A 15,303-nucleotide genomic window follows, 5' to 3' on the forward strand; every position below is an offset into this window, starting at 1 on the left:
GTAACAGCAGCAATCTCCAAGGTGTGAAATGACATGGCTATATAGTCAGAAAAAAACACTGAACTCCTATTAATCCAAATGACTGCAAGTGAGATCACTTGTAAATACTGTTCCAGCCACGTCACTCACACTCCAAGGCCAGTCCTGCAAGGGATTAATGGGCAGATTAATGCTGCTCGGAATTTTCTTCCTGCCAGTTCAAAGTGTCAGGGTTTCAACGGCATCATGGGCCCCAGATTTCAATATATTCATCAGTTCATAAAAATCATAAACCCAGAACTGGAATGGGGCAGATGGAATCCCAATTTTAACCACTCACTTGCCTTGTTCCTGCCAAGCGGATAGTGTTAGAATTGGGGCTACAGTTTCACTTACATGTCCATACTGCAAAGAACTAAATGTGGTTTTTAATCAAGGCTGATCATCCCTTATTCAAAATTACAAAATTCGAAAAGCTCTGAAATCGGCACATTTTTTCGAGCGACAAAATAATAATAATCTTTATGGTCACGAGTAGGCTTACATCAACACTGCAATGAAGTTACTGTGAAAATTCCCTCGTCGCCACACTCCAGCGCCTGTTCGGGTACACTGAGGGAGAATTCAGAATGTCCAATTCACCTAACAGCACGTCTTTCAGGACATGTGGGAGGAAACCGGAGCACCCGGAGGAAACCCACGCAGACACGGGGAGAACGTGCAGACTCCACACAGACAGTAACCCAAGCCGGGAATCGAACCTGGGACCCTGGCGCTGTGAAGCAACAGTGCTAACCACTGTGCTACCATGCTGCCTAAATCATGTTTCTAGTAAAACATGTTGTTCACCCGAGATCTGTGAGCTACACGACGTTTCACAACTATACCGATACAGGTATTGCAAAATTCTAAATATTCCAGAGTCTGAAATACTCTCGGCCCCCAGCATTTCGAATAAGTGACGCTCAACCTGTAATTACGTTGCTCCACTGGGCAGCATGTGCAGTGGACTCGGTCCCCTGGCTAATTAAGTGGTGGAACACAAATTGAACTCCTCATCCTATTACGTGCTCAAGTTCTGCTCAGCAACCGCAGATGCTTAGTCAACACCAAAAGGGACACAAAAATTGAAGATAACTGTCGACAGCTCATCACCACTGTGCAATTCTGGGATAGTTGAAAACTGGTGGAGCCCAGCAAATGCAGGAGGGGGTGCGGAAGTGACAGGGAGGCAGGATAGTCAATGCAACAAACTTCAAAGAAACAAGTCAATAGAAGAGTGGCATTTTTTGGCTAACAACTGGATTGTCTAAATTTAATGGAAGTTTTGGAAAATTATTTCATAAATTATAACATTATTCAATTTATTACAGGAGATTATAATATAAAAAATAAGAATCTACCACCGAACAAATTTGACCTAAAATGGGCTTTAGAGCAATGCAGTTTTAAATAGATTTGAATTTTCATCAACCTTGTATGAATAGAAAGTCATAACATCTCTGACAGTGGAACATTTTAGCAGTTAATCAGCCAAAATCTCATTTTTAAATTGAATTTCCTCAAAGACAATGCAGTAAGATTTTCAAGCATAAAACATGTTGAAAAATCCTTCGCTGTCGGGCCCATGCAGAATTAAATTTAAGCACTTGAAAAATGAAGAATATATTCTGACTGATCCCTCATCTTAAATGACTTGTACAAGAAAGGCTATAGTCTGTAATACTACTCACTGCTGCTGTCAACTTTTAACTGCCTATTACACTAAAGAATACAAAGAAAAAGGTGCTAATACATTTCAAGCCCCAGTCTAGTAGACATTTCCATGTGACATTGCAGCTCAGTAATATAATACATCCAATATTAATGTCTGACCGAACAATTCAGCTCTGTCAGCTTTGGACAACTATACATTTTATCATATTATTGTCTCTTTTTAAGACAAGTTAGACATACATACAAAATGCCTACAAGATTCTTACCCGAGGCAATTTTCCCTGTCTTTTTCAGTTTTACCTGACCCCTGGAAGTAAAACATGCAACCTCTCTAAAAATTACAGTTGTTCTTCTATATTGGAGATGATGAAATGAAATAATTTCTCTGACATCCCTGGACTGCAGTACACAAATTATTTCAATTACATATTCCTCCTAAAGACAAATGAATATGAGCATTTCCTGTGCTGTACAGTATTATATTTAACATGATGTTTGTCATTCTGTAATAATGCGATGACAGCTTTCATTACCTGACCATATGGCACTTGTTACAACGACACACAACAGTATTATCTCCTCTAAATTACTCCCTACAAGTTAATACACAATTCGCAAAATACCACCAATAGCTCCCAGCTCCTCTACAAAAATATCGCCAGCATCTTTAGGGTACATTTGGAATTCATGTTGTCAATTCGGGAAAAACAGAGTGCAAAATAAATATAACCGTTGGCAGATATTAACACAGACTCTGCAAAAGGAAACCTTTGGATTGCCATGGCACTCATATAGCAAGTCACAAGGGATACTTAATACATAAGAATTGGATCTAAAAGCTGTTCTGCAAATGTAGCACATATTCCCAGTTTTAGAATTATTTAAATAGTTCATTGGCAGAAAATTACATCAGTGTTTAGAAATGGATTTTCATTTTTCAATTCAACATTGTAAATACACTCTGGTAAAATATGAACAATCTTGCAACACCGATTTCTGGCTCCGTGATTCAGAATGAGAAAGATGAACCCAAAATTCATGACACTGAATGCAATTGTACTTGTGAAATCCTAACTGTGAATTAAACAAGATCGGAGGGTAGACTTTCAACTTGCAATGTAGCTGTGGCAACCACAGAGAAACCATCCAATTTTCAGTTAAATCTATCCCCACGTGTCAAAAACAAGATTATAATAATCCTCCTGAGACCCATGGGAAAACGTTGATCGATCTCCCCATGGGTCTCGTATAATACAAGTTACCCCGCTAGTGGGCGGAGTCCCCCCAGCTGGGGCTCGTAAACCCCCCTTTAAAAGCCGGCCTGGACTGGGACCGGCATTTCTGGAAGCCAGACCGAGACCTTTGAGTTGGAAGCTGTGATGAGGTCTTTACGTTAGTTAAATGAACGTTGTTCAACTGACCTTCTCGGGCCTCCTGAGCTTTTATACTGGCGACGAGGAAAGAAACAGCAGCTGTGATTCTGGACGTCCTGGCCTCACCAGGGGCTGGTTTAGCTCACTTGACTAAATCGCTGGCTTTTAAAGCAGACCAAGGCAGGCCAGCAGCACGGTTCAATTCCCGTATCAGCCTCCCCGAACAGGCGCCGGAATGTGGCGACTAGGGGCTTTTCACAGTAACTTCATTGAAGCCTACTCGTGACAATAAGCGATTTTCACCAGAATACCCCAATATGGGAATGAGGTCATCAGGATTTTTTAAATGTTGCTTTTTGGGAGGCCGGGGCCTTTGATACAGGCATAGCAGACTGTGCCCAGTATATCAAGCTGATACGGTAATTGTACTAGGAAAACGGTACCAGCGGAGGTGATTGCCAGAAGGCAATGCTTCTGACAATCTTCCGGGCCCAGATATTCAGCGTGATCAAGAGCCTCACCTACACTGTGGCCCTAGATTAGAAATCCTTCAGCGAGCTTGTGGAACTTGTCATGAATCACTATGACCCCCAAGCTGTCTATAATCGTGCAACGGTACCAGTTCAATACAGCTGGGCGAACCCGGTGACGGAATTCTTAACGCGTCTTTGTAAGTTAGCAGAACATTGTGACTTCAGTCCATCCCTCCCTGATGACAAGAGATTGTTTGGTGTGTGGAATCAACAATGTGGCAACCCAGAGAAAGCTAGAAGCAGAGCCGGCCATGAACCTAAAAAAGGGCCAGAGAATTGTCCCTCTCCTGAGAAAATGTGGAAAAGGAGGTCCAGGATGTTCCAGGGTTCTGTTGATTATGACGTTCCCGGTGCTGGGCAACTCCCCTTCCGAAGAATGTCATCCTCAGAGGGCAGTGCTCCCATAATTCAGTCCACCAAGACAACTACTGACGGTACAATATCACAAACAGACCCGATGGCCAAGGGCCACCATGGTCCAACGAGACATCTCCTTGGAGGGCCATGAGGAGTACGCACAACAGTGCTGCACCTGCGCTTGCAGGACCTGCGGTGGTTGAGGCCACCAGAATCGACAGAGAACGTGTTGCCCTGGCCAGGTGACACAGATGTCCTGAGCAAGGGTTTTGCATATTGCTCCATCAGAGGACGAAGATTTAATGCAGCTGAATTGCATCCCAGCCCCAAAGTAGCCCCAATTAAGATAAAGCTTCAAGTCAACGGTCACCCCCTGGACATGCAAATCCACAGGGGCTGCTGGCTCTATTATCAGTCAACAAATCTTCTCCTGGGCTTGAGTGAAACCAAGACCTGGCTTGCAATTGATACCATCATTGGTACTATGGTGACCTCAGTCACTGACAGACAACAGGCAGTTAGGCTACCATTGCTGGTGGGGCAAGCACCTGGACCCAGTCTTTAAGGATGCAATTGGTCACAGAGATTTCGCCTGGACTGGCAACAAATATTCTGGATGGTACTAGCGGCCTGTACAAAGTCCGCTGAAAGTATCTGGAGGTTTTCCAGGAGTGCCTGGGAAAAATGAAGGGGGCCAGAGTGAAACTTTATGTTGACCCGGAGGCCCAACCTAAATACTTAAGGGCCCATCTGGTCTCAAACACCTTGCTTTGAAAAGTAGACAATTAATTGATATGACCAGAGAGCTTGGCCATCATATGCCCGGTCTAATTTGCAGAGTGGGCAGTGCCAGTAGTCCCAGTGTTGAAACCAGACAAGTCAGGCTTGTACAGTAATTACAATTACACGGCGAATAGGGCCTCCCATTTGGACCAGTTCCTCATGTGGCATGCAGAAGACATGTATGCGAAGTAAGCCGGGGGCCACTCTTCACGAAATTCGACTGTGAGCCATGGCGTACCTTGAATTGGAGTCAGACGTGGCACCATGGAAGTATGTTACCATCAACATCCACAGAGGGTGGTAAGAATACACCCGGCTTCCCTTCGGGGTATCATCAGCGTGTGCGGTTTTTCAGTAGGTGATGGAAGACATCCAAGGGCTTCCCAGGGTGGCTGTCTACCTGGACAATGTTCTCACTACAGGAATCACCTCGAATGAGCACCTGAGCAACTTGAAAGAGGTGGCAGTTTACAGACCTGGGTGCCCGCCTGAAGAGGGGCAAGTGTGACACAGGAGATGGGTGTGGAGATATGCTAACCACAACAATGAAAAACAGATCGTTTCAACAATTCAAATACAAGAAACATTCCTTCCATCCCTAAAATCTAGATTTCAGACCGACAATGACCCCCAAAATTCTCAGCCATGTTTTAAATCCCTCCATAGTCTCATTCTTCCTGACCTCTGTAACCACCTCCAGCCCTATAACTTTCCAGGATCTCCAATTCTACTCTCTTGAACGTCCAAATTTTAATCATCCCACCATCAGCAGCCATGTTTTAGCTGCCTCTGTCCTAAACTCTGGAGTTTTCTCCCTAAACCTCACATCTTTCTCTAACCTTCTCACCTTTAAGGTGCTCCTCAAGATACACTTGTTTGAGCAAACATTTCGTTATCCTCCCCGATATCTCATTGCCTGGTTGGGTGACAAATGTTATCTGATGTCACTCCTGTGAAGCACCTTTATATATTTTAACTACATTAAAAGCATGGTATAAAAATAAGTTATAGTTGTTGTAAACCACTGGAGGTGGATTTTGGAATCTCTGCATTTACCCTGTGAGGCAGGAGGAAAACAGCTGAATTTGTTTAGAAATGGCAACCTTCTTTGCTGCCCCAGGCCCAGTTACTGTAATTTATCAGTCAGGCCTGCAAATGGCCGGCCACATTCCCACCTGTCGTTTGCCTGAGGTTATGGTGATGAGCCTCGGGCCTCCCTCTGACACAATCACACCGGATCCGGCCCCCATGTACTTCCAGCATCTGCATTAGGACAAATACCTCCAGCCCCTTCCTGGAAATGAAGGGTTTTGTTATTTAATTAAGCAAACACATTGAAAATAAAATCTTACACTGACAAATGCAAACTATTACAATTCAGGTTCAAAAGCGAGGGACAAAGCTATGTACAGTGGAGAACTGAATTAGCAGAGACTGGACTTTCAAATTCTATAAGCTGTAGAGAAGCATTTAAAGAAGAGAACACTGGGATGCGGAATTACAACCGTGCAGGTTTATAACGGTTAATAGGAGGCATTTACAAAGCAAATTCCATTGTGAGTCCATCCCGCTACCGTGGGCAGCGAGGACAAAGAATTTGGTGCTCCGCCAGAACTCCGTTCACTACAACGGGATAGCAGAATCCTGATGCCGGGAACAGGCGGAGAATTCCGCTGCCAGGACGGGCGGAGAATCCCGCTGCCGGTGTAAACGTGCAGAGAATCCCGCTGCCAGGAACGGGCGGAGAATCCCGCTGCCAGAAATGGGCGGAGAATCTCGCTGCCGGTGTAAACGTGCAGAGAATCCCGCTGCCAGGAACGGGCGGAGAATCCCGCAGCCAGGAACGGGCGGAGAATCCCGCAGCCAGGAACGGGCGGAGAATCCCGCTGCCAGGAACGGGCGGAGAATCCCGCTGCCAGGAACGGGCGGAGAATCCCGCTGCCGGGAATGGGCGGAGAATCCCGCTGCCGGTGTAAACGTGCAGAGAATCTCGCTGCCGGGAATGGGCGGCGAATCCTGCTGCTGGGAATGGGCTGAGAATCCCGCAGCCAGGAACGGGCAGAGAATTCCCCAGCCGGTGTGAACGAGCAGAGAATCCTGCTGCCGGGAAGGTGGGGAATCCCGCTGCCGGGAAGGTGGGGAATCCCGCTGCCGGGAACGGACGGAGAATCCCGCTGGAGTGAACGAAAGGAGAATCCTGCTGCCGGGAATGGACGGAGAATCCCGCTGGAGTGAAAAGAAGGAGATTCCCGTTGCCGGGAACGGACGAAGAATCCCGCTGGTGTGAGCAGACGGAGAATCCCGCTGGTGTGAGCGGACGGTGAATCCCGCTGCCGGGAATGGGCGGAGAATCCCACTGCCGGGAACGGATGAAGAATCGCGCTGCCGTTAACAGATCAAGAATCCCACTACCGGGAACGGATGGAGAATCCCGCTGCAGGAAATGGACAGGACATCCCGCTGGTGTGAGCGGGCGGAGAATCCCGCTGGTGTGAGCGGACGGAGTATTCCAATGGAGTGAACGGACGGAGAATCCCGCTGGAGTGAACGGACAGAGAATCCCACTGCCGGGAATGGACAGAGAATCCCGCTGGAGTGAAAAGAAGGATATTCTCGTTGCCGGGAACAGGCGGAGAATCCCACTGGTGTGAACGGACGGAGAATCCCGCTGGTGTGAACGGACAGAGAATCCCGCTGGTGTGAACGGACGGAGAATCCCGCTGGTGTGAACGGACGGAGAATCACGCTGGTGTGAACGGACGGAGAATCTCGCTGCCGGGAACGGGCGGAGAATCCCGCTGGTGTGAACGGACGGAGAATCCCGCTGGTGTGAACGGACGGAGAATCCCGCTGGTGTGAACGGATGGAGGACCCCGCTGGTGTGAACGGACGGAGAATCCCGCTGGTCTGAACGGACGGAGAATCCCGCTGCCGGGAACGGACGAAGAATCCCGCTGGTCTGAACGGACAGAGAATCGCCTGGAGTGAACGGACGGAGAATCCCGCTGGTGTGAGCGGACGGAGAATCCCGCTGGTTTGAGTGTAGGGAGAATCCCGCTGCTGGGAACGGACGGAGAATCCCGCTGGTGTGAACGGACGGAGAATCCCGCTGGTGTGAGTGTAGGGAGAATCCCGCTGGTGTGAGCGGGCGGAGAATCCCGCTGGTGTGAGTGGGCGGAGAATCCCACTGCCGGGAATGGACGGAGAATCCCGCTGGTGTGAGTGTAGGGAGAATCCCGCTGCTGGGAACGGACGGAGAATCCCGCTGGTGTGAACGGACGGAGAATCCCGCTGCTGTGAGTGGACGGAGAATCCCGCTGGTGTGAGTGTAGGGAGAATCCCGCTGCTGGGAACGGACGGAGAATCCCGCTGGTGTGAACGGACGGAGAATCCCGCTGGTGTGAGTGGACGGAGAATCCCGCTGGTGTGAGTGTAGGGAGAATCCCGCTGCTGGGAACGGACGGAGAATCCCGCTGGTGTGAACGGACGGAGAATCCCGCTGGTGTGAGTGTAGGGAGAATCCCGCTGCCGGGAACGGACGGAGAATCCCGCTGGTGTGAACGGACGGAGAATCCCGCTGGTCTGAACGGACGGAGAATCCCGCTGCCGGGAACCGACGGAGAATCCCGCTGGTCTGAACGGACGGAGAATCCCGCTGGTCTGAACGGACGGAGAATCCCGCTGCCGGGAACCGACGGAGAATCCCGCTGGTGTGAGCGGACGGAGAATCCCGCTGGTGTGAGCGGACGGAGAATCCCATTGGTGTGAACGGACGGAGAATCCCGCTGGTGTGAGCGGATGGAGAATCCCGCTGCCGGGAACGGATGGAGAATCCCACGGCCGGGAACGGACAGAGAGTCCCACTGCCGGGAACGGACGAAGAATCGCGCTGCCGTTATCGGATCGAGAATCCCGCTGATGTGAGCGGACAGAGAATCCCGCTGGTGTGAGCGGGCAGAGAATCCCGCTGCTGTGAGTGGACGGAGAATCCCGCTGGTGTGAGTGTAGGGAGAATCCCGCTGGTGTGAGCGGACGGAGAATCCCGCTGGTGTGAGCGGACGGAGAATCCCGCTGGTGTGAGCGGACGGAGAATCCCGCTGGTGTGAGCGGACGGAGAATCCCGCTGGTCTGAGTGTAGGGAGAATCCCGCTGCTGGGAACGGACGGAGAATCCCGCTGGTGTGAGTGGACGGAGAATCCCGCTGGTGTGAACGAACGGAGAATCCCGCTGCTGTGAACGGACGGAGAATCCCGCTGGTGTGAACGGATGGAGGACCCCGCTGGTGTGAACGGACGGAGAATCCCGCTGGTCTGAACGGACGGAGAATCCCGCTGCCGGGAACGGACGAAGAATCCCGCTGGTCTGAACGGACAGAGAATCGCCTGGAGTGAACGGACGGAGAATCCCGCTGGTGTGAGCGGACGGAGAATCCCGCTGGTTTGAGTGTAGGGAGAATCCCGCTGCTGGGAACGGACGGAGAATCCCGCTGGTGTGAACGGACGGAGAATCCCGCTGGTGTGAGTGTAGGGAGAATCCCGCTGGTGTGAGCGGGCGGAGAATCCCGCTGGTGTGAGTGGGCGGAGAATCCCACTGCCGGGAATGGACGGAGAATCCCGCTGGTGTGAGTGTAGGGAGAATCCCGCTGCTGGGAACGGACGGAGAATCCCGCTGGTGTGAACGGACGGAGAATCCCGCTGCTGTGAGTGGACGGAGAATCCCGCTGGTGTGAGTGTAGGGAGAATCCCGCTGCTGGGAACGGACGGAGAATCCCGCTGGTGTGAACGGACGGAGAATCCCGCTGGTGTGAGTGGACGGAGAATCCCGCTGGTGTGAGTGTAGGGAGAATCCCGCTGCTGGGAACGGACGGAGAATCCCGCTGGTGTGAACGGACGGAGAATCCCGCTGGTGTGAGTGTAGGGAGAATCCCGCTGCCGGGAACGGACGGAGAATCCCGCTGGTGTGAACGGACGGAGAATCCCGCTGGTCTGAACGGACGGAGAATCCCGCTGCCGGGAACCGACGGAGAATCCCGCTGGTCTGAACGGACGGAGAATCCCGCTGGTCTGAACGGACGGAGAATCCCGCTGCCGGGAACCGACGGAGAATCCCGCTGGTGTGAGCGGACGGAGAATCCCGCTGGTGTGAGCGGACGGAGAATCCCATTGGTGTGAACGGACGGAGAATCCCGCTGGTGTGAGCGGATGGAGAATCCCGCTGCCGGGAACGGATGGAGAATCCCACGGCCGGGAACGGACAGAGAGTCCCACTGCCGGGAACGGACGAAGAATCGCGCTGCCGTTATCGGATCGAGAATCCCGCTGATGTGAGCGGACAGAGAATCCCGCTGGTGTGAGCGGGCAGAGAATCCCGCTGCTGTGAGTGGACGGAGAATCCCGCTGGTGTGAGTGTAGGGAGAATCCCGCTGGTGTGAGCGGACGGAGAATCCCGCTGGTGTGAGCGGACGGAGAATCCCGCTGGTGTGAGCGGACGGAGAATCCCGCTGGTGTGAGCGGACGGAGAATCCCGCTGGTCTGAGTGTAGGGAGAATCCCGCTGCTGGGAACGGACGGAGAATCCCGCTGGTGTGAGTGGACGGAGAATCCCGCTGGTGTGAACGAACGGAGAATCCCGCTGCTGTGAGCGGACGGAGAATCCCGCTGGTGTGAGCAGACGGAGAATCCCGCTGGTGTGAGCGGACGGAGAATCCCGCTGGTGTGAGCGGACGGAGAATCCCGCTGGTGTGAACGGACGGAGAATCCCGCTGGTGTGAGCGGACGGAGAATCCCGCTGGTGTGAGCGGACGGAGAATCCCGCTGGTGTGAGCGGACAGAGAATCCCGCTGGTGTGAGTGGACGGAGAATCCCGCTGGTGTGAGTGGACGGAGAATCCCGCTGCTGTGAGCGGACGGAGAATCCCGCTGCCAGGAACGGGCGGAGAATCCCGCTGGTGTGAGCGGACGGAGAATCCCGCTGGTGTGAGCGGACGGAGAATCCCGCTGGTGTGAGCGGACGGAGAATCCCGCTGGTGTGAGCGGACGGAGAATCCCGCTGGTGTGAGCGGACGGAGATTCCCGCTGGTGTGAGCGGACGGAGAATCCCGCTGGTGTGAGCGGACGGAGAATCCCGCTGGTGTGAGCGGACGGAGAATCCCGCTGGTGTGAGCGGACGGAGAATCCCGCTGCTGTGAGCGGACAGTGTCCCACCCCTCCTGCATAGAATATACTAAGTAATGCTCCGGGGAATTCCACTGTTACCTGGTTTCCTAAGACACTTCACCATTTGGTCGTCAGCCTTTAAGCCAAGTACTTTAATCATGCGATGGGTTTATTTTTGAGAATTATTTGTTTGGAGTGTTTCAATGATCAGGTTATATCCTTGCTGTTATTTTCATTTCTATTAATGTAATTCTTACCCATGTAGATTCTGCTTTTTATACTTAATAAGGCAAAAAGTTGAATAAAGACATTTTTAAAAGTCTAATAAATGCTGCACGTTTGCAGTGAAATGATGGTAATGTAAGAATGTGTCATTTAGAACATTTTTTATTCAGCGTAAGCTTATTCATATTCAGCAACAAAATGCGCTAATAATGAAGCTTCAATGCATGATTAATGCCTAAAAGTGTTTCTCCGCTGAATGATGATTCAGAGATCTGAACCTGATTTGAATACCTGTATTCTTCTGCAGCAGAAAACATATACATGTTTTTTTATGACACAGAAGATCGACGATTAACATAATTTATGTATCGGCACTCAGTTTTGGATGCTGCATTTGGCATATGCCCCCCAAAATTTTCAAACTTTCTCTTTCATGGCCATTCCCCTACAGTACACGGCACTGTTTTTAAATGCAGATCGAACCAGAGGGAAGCATGAGAGTTTCAGGCGTTATAAGAAATGTTATGTCTGTGGGAAATCACTGACAGCAGCAAAACCATCGCTAATCAGTGATTGACAGCTTCAAATAAGGGCTGGTTTTAAGGGACTGTAACCAATATGATATCAGAATAATGGCAGGTTTAGTTTTTGGTTGGTGTTACAAGCGTGAGGTTTGATAACAATGGTTTGTTTTAGACTTCCCTTAAATTGAAGGTAAAATGTAGTCAAGAGGGACATGTGATCTCCCACTGGTTCAGCCCAATGAAGTGTGGCCTGGTTGCCATGGGGTCTGGGGTCCCAGGGCAAGTCTTATTGAAACCCAAGTATCAAGTTTCACACCAGGACACAAAGAAATGAGCAGCTGGCTTTGCTATGGACTCGATACATTCTATGCCAACAAACCGTTGTCAACTGCCCCAGCAGCCCTGGACACTCCCATATCCATAATCACAGCTTCCGAAGTCAGATCAGCCTTCCTAAAAGTGAACCATCTGAAAGCAACAGGAACTATCGGAGTCCCTGGTCGGGCACTCAGATCCTGCGTGGACCAGCTGGCAGATGTGTTCACGGATATCTTCACTCTCTCTCTACTCCTCTCCGAGGTCCCCACCTGCTTCAAGAAGACCACCATCATACAGGTGCCAAAGAAGAACCAGGCAACGTGCCTCAATGACTACCGTCCGGTGGCCCTGACTTCAGTCCTAATGACTTTGAGAGATCGGTCATGAGACACATCAACTCCATACTCCCAAAATGCCTTGATACACTGCAATTCGCATACAGCTGCAACCGGTCCACAGCAGGCGCCATTTCCCTGGCCCTACACTCATCCCTAGAGCATCTTGACAAGGACTCCTACACCAGTCTCCTATTCATTGACTATAGCTCCGCCTTCAGCACCATAATCCCAGCCAAGGTCATATGAAAACTCAAAAATCTAGGACTTGGCTCCTCCCTCAGTGGATGTTGTCTATATGGACTTCAGTAAGGCCTTTGACAAGGTCCCTCATGGCAGACTGGTACGAAAGGTGAAGTCATACGGGATCAGGGGTGAGCTGGCAAGGTTGATACAGAACTGGCTAGGTCATAGAAGGCAGAGAGTAGCAATGGAAGGGTGCTTTTTGAATTGGAGGGCTGTGACTAGTGGTGTTCCGCAGGGATCAGTGCTGGGACCTTTGCTGTTTGTAGTATATATAAATGATTTGGAGGAAAATGTAACTGGTCTAATTAGTAAGTTTGCAGACGACACAAAGGTTGGTGGAATTGCGGATAGCGATGAGGACTGTCAGAGGATAGAGCAGGATTTAGATCGTTTGGAGACTTGGGTGGAGAGATGGCGTTTAATCCGGACAAATGTGAGGTGATGCATTTTGGAAGGTCTAATGCAGGTAAGGAATATACAGTGAATGGTAGAACCCTCAAGAGTATTGACAGTCAGAGAGATCTAGGTGTACAGGTTCGCAGGTCACTGAAAGGGGCAACACAGGTGGAGAAGGTAGTCAAGAAGGCATACGGCATGCTTGCCTTCATTGGCCGGGGCATTGAGTATAAAAATTGGCAAGTCATGTTGCAGCGGTATAGAACCTTAGTTCGGCCACACCGAGTATAGTGTTCAATTCTGGTCGCCACACTACCAGAAGGAAGTGCAGGCTTTAGAGAGGGTGCAGAAGAGATTTACCAGGATGTTGCCTGGTATGGAAGGCATTAGCTATGAGGAGCGGTTGAAATAACTTGGTTTGTTCTCACATGGAACGACGGAGGTTGAGGGGCGACCTGATAGAGGTCTACAAAATTATGAGGGGCATAGACAGAGTGGATAGGTGCTTTTCCCCAGGGTAGAGGGGTCAATTACAAGGGAGCATAGGTTTAAGGTGCGAGGGGCAAGGTTTAGAGGAGATGTACGAGGTAAGTTTTTTTTTACACAGAGGGTAGTGGGTGTCTGGAACTCGCTGCCGGAGGAGGTGGTGGAAGCAGGGACGATAGTGACATTTAAGGGGCATCTTGACAAATACCTGAATAGGATGGGAATAGAGGGATACGGACACCGGAAGTGTAGAAGATTTTAGTTTAGATGGGCAGCATGGTCGGCACAGGCTTGGAGGGCCGAAGGGCCTGTTCCTGTGCTGTACTTTTCTTTGTTTTGTTCTTTGACTCTCGCCAGATGAATTATTGGCGGATAGAAGACTGAAATCTCACCTGGATCTGTTACACCCAGACAACACAATAGAAGGAAATGCTGCAGTGGAAATTCAATAGAAGTGGTTCGTGTTGTACCAGGACTCCAGTGGACTACACTTCAGGGGAGTGACACTTAAGCACAAACTCAACATACCCCTGTGCTCACAGGTTCAGTTGAACTAAGTCAAGCATCACCAGAGTTGACCAAGTCACCAGTAGTGCTGTGAAGATCACAGCATAGTTGCAAAGCTCTTGAAAGACTGATGTATAATTAAAGTATTAATTTAATTGTATTCCTATCTTTAAGGGGGATTAAAATATAATGGGCGGGGGGGGGGGGGAGGGGGAAGAGTGTTATTATTATCCATCTTCTTATTTAAATACACTGATGTCATCAGTAAGTGTTTGATGTCATTAGTTGTTGTTACCGGTGTTTATTCATAATTAACTGTCATTGGTTCCAATTCTTCTGTTACTGTTATTTTGATGTTTAGCTTGTAGCTCCTGTTTTTGAGTCCATACTGTATTTTATACTTTGTTTTTACATATTGAAGAAGATTCACTTTATTTTGTTAACAATGCATTCCGACTATCTTTTTGTTGTCCAGTTACCACAATTTTTAATTCATTCTTGGCTTGCGACGTTGTTGGCAAGGCTGGTATTTATTGCCCTTGGATAAAAAGGAGATGAGCTGCTGCAGTCCACATGGTAACGATGTTCCCACAGTGCTGTTCAGCATTGACTTCCAGGATTTGAACCCAGCGTCAAATGCACAGGAATGTATGCCCAAGCTATGGCAATGTGACTAGAAGGGGAAATTGGATGTGCCTGAAGTCCTGCCTAGATTTCAGATGAGTGATATTCTTCTTTGCAGCAGTTTGATACAACTGAGTGACTCACTTGTTAACATTTCCCTGGGACTGCAGTCACATATAGGGCAGATCAGACAAGGATAGGTTTCCTTCCCCAAAGTACATGGGTAAATCATTTGGGGTTTGAACAACAACCTGACAGCTTCATAGAGTCATTTTACTGATATCAGATTCCTAATTCTATTTTTTTTTTACAGTGAATTCAAATTCTCAAACTGTTGGGAGAGATTTAATGTCAAATTCACTGGATAATTTGATTTAGGCCTCTATATCCCTACACCAGCAACATCACCACTGCACAACTGCACCTTATAGATGGCAGAAGAGTGGAGGAATGGGAGAAAGTATGGATATTATTGTGAAATCAAATAATGGGACTTTGAGGCAGAATGCTGAGAATTCAATGCATTGTGATTCACTCAGAGCTGGGCAGACTGATGGAGCTGGGACTAGAGACACGTCAGCAGCTAGCAGGAGTCAAATCAAGCGTCTTTTCAATGAATAGTGCAGCAGGCTCGAGGGGCAGAACAGTCTCCACATGGTCTTATGTTCCTATTTGTTTTAACCGCCACTAACCCGAAGGAAATTTCAACACATCCATCACTTGCCATGCTATTTGGCCACCTGTCCAT

General features: G+C 49.3%; 1 protein-coding gene across 1 annotated transcript in view; it reads right to left on the reverse strand.

The window, feature by feature from the left end:
• cntln (centlein, centrosomal protein) overlaps window positions 1-15,303 on the reverse strand; it is a 578,849-nt gene that overhangs the window by 252,119 nt on the left and 311,427 nt on the right.

This window comes from Scyliorhinus canicula, chromosome 8, assembly GCF_902713615.1.
Source record: "Scyliorhinus canicula chromosome 8, sScyCan1.1, whole genome shotgun sequence".
Taxonomy (NCBI): domain Eukaryota; kingdom Metazoa; phylum Chordata; class Chondrichthyes; order Carcharhiniformes; family Scyliorhinidae; genus Scyliorhinus; species Scyliorhinus canicula.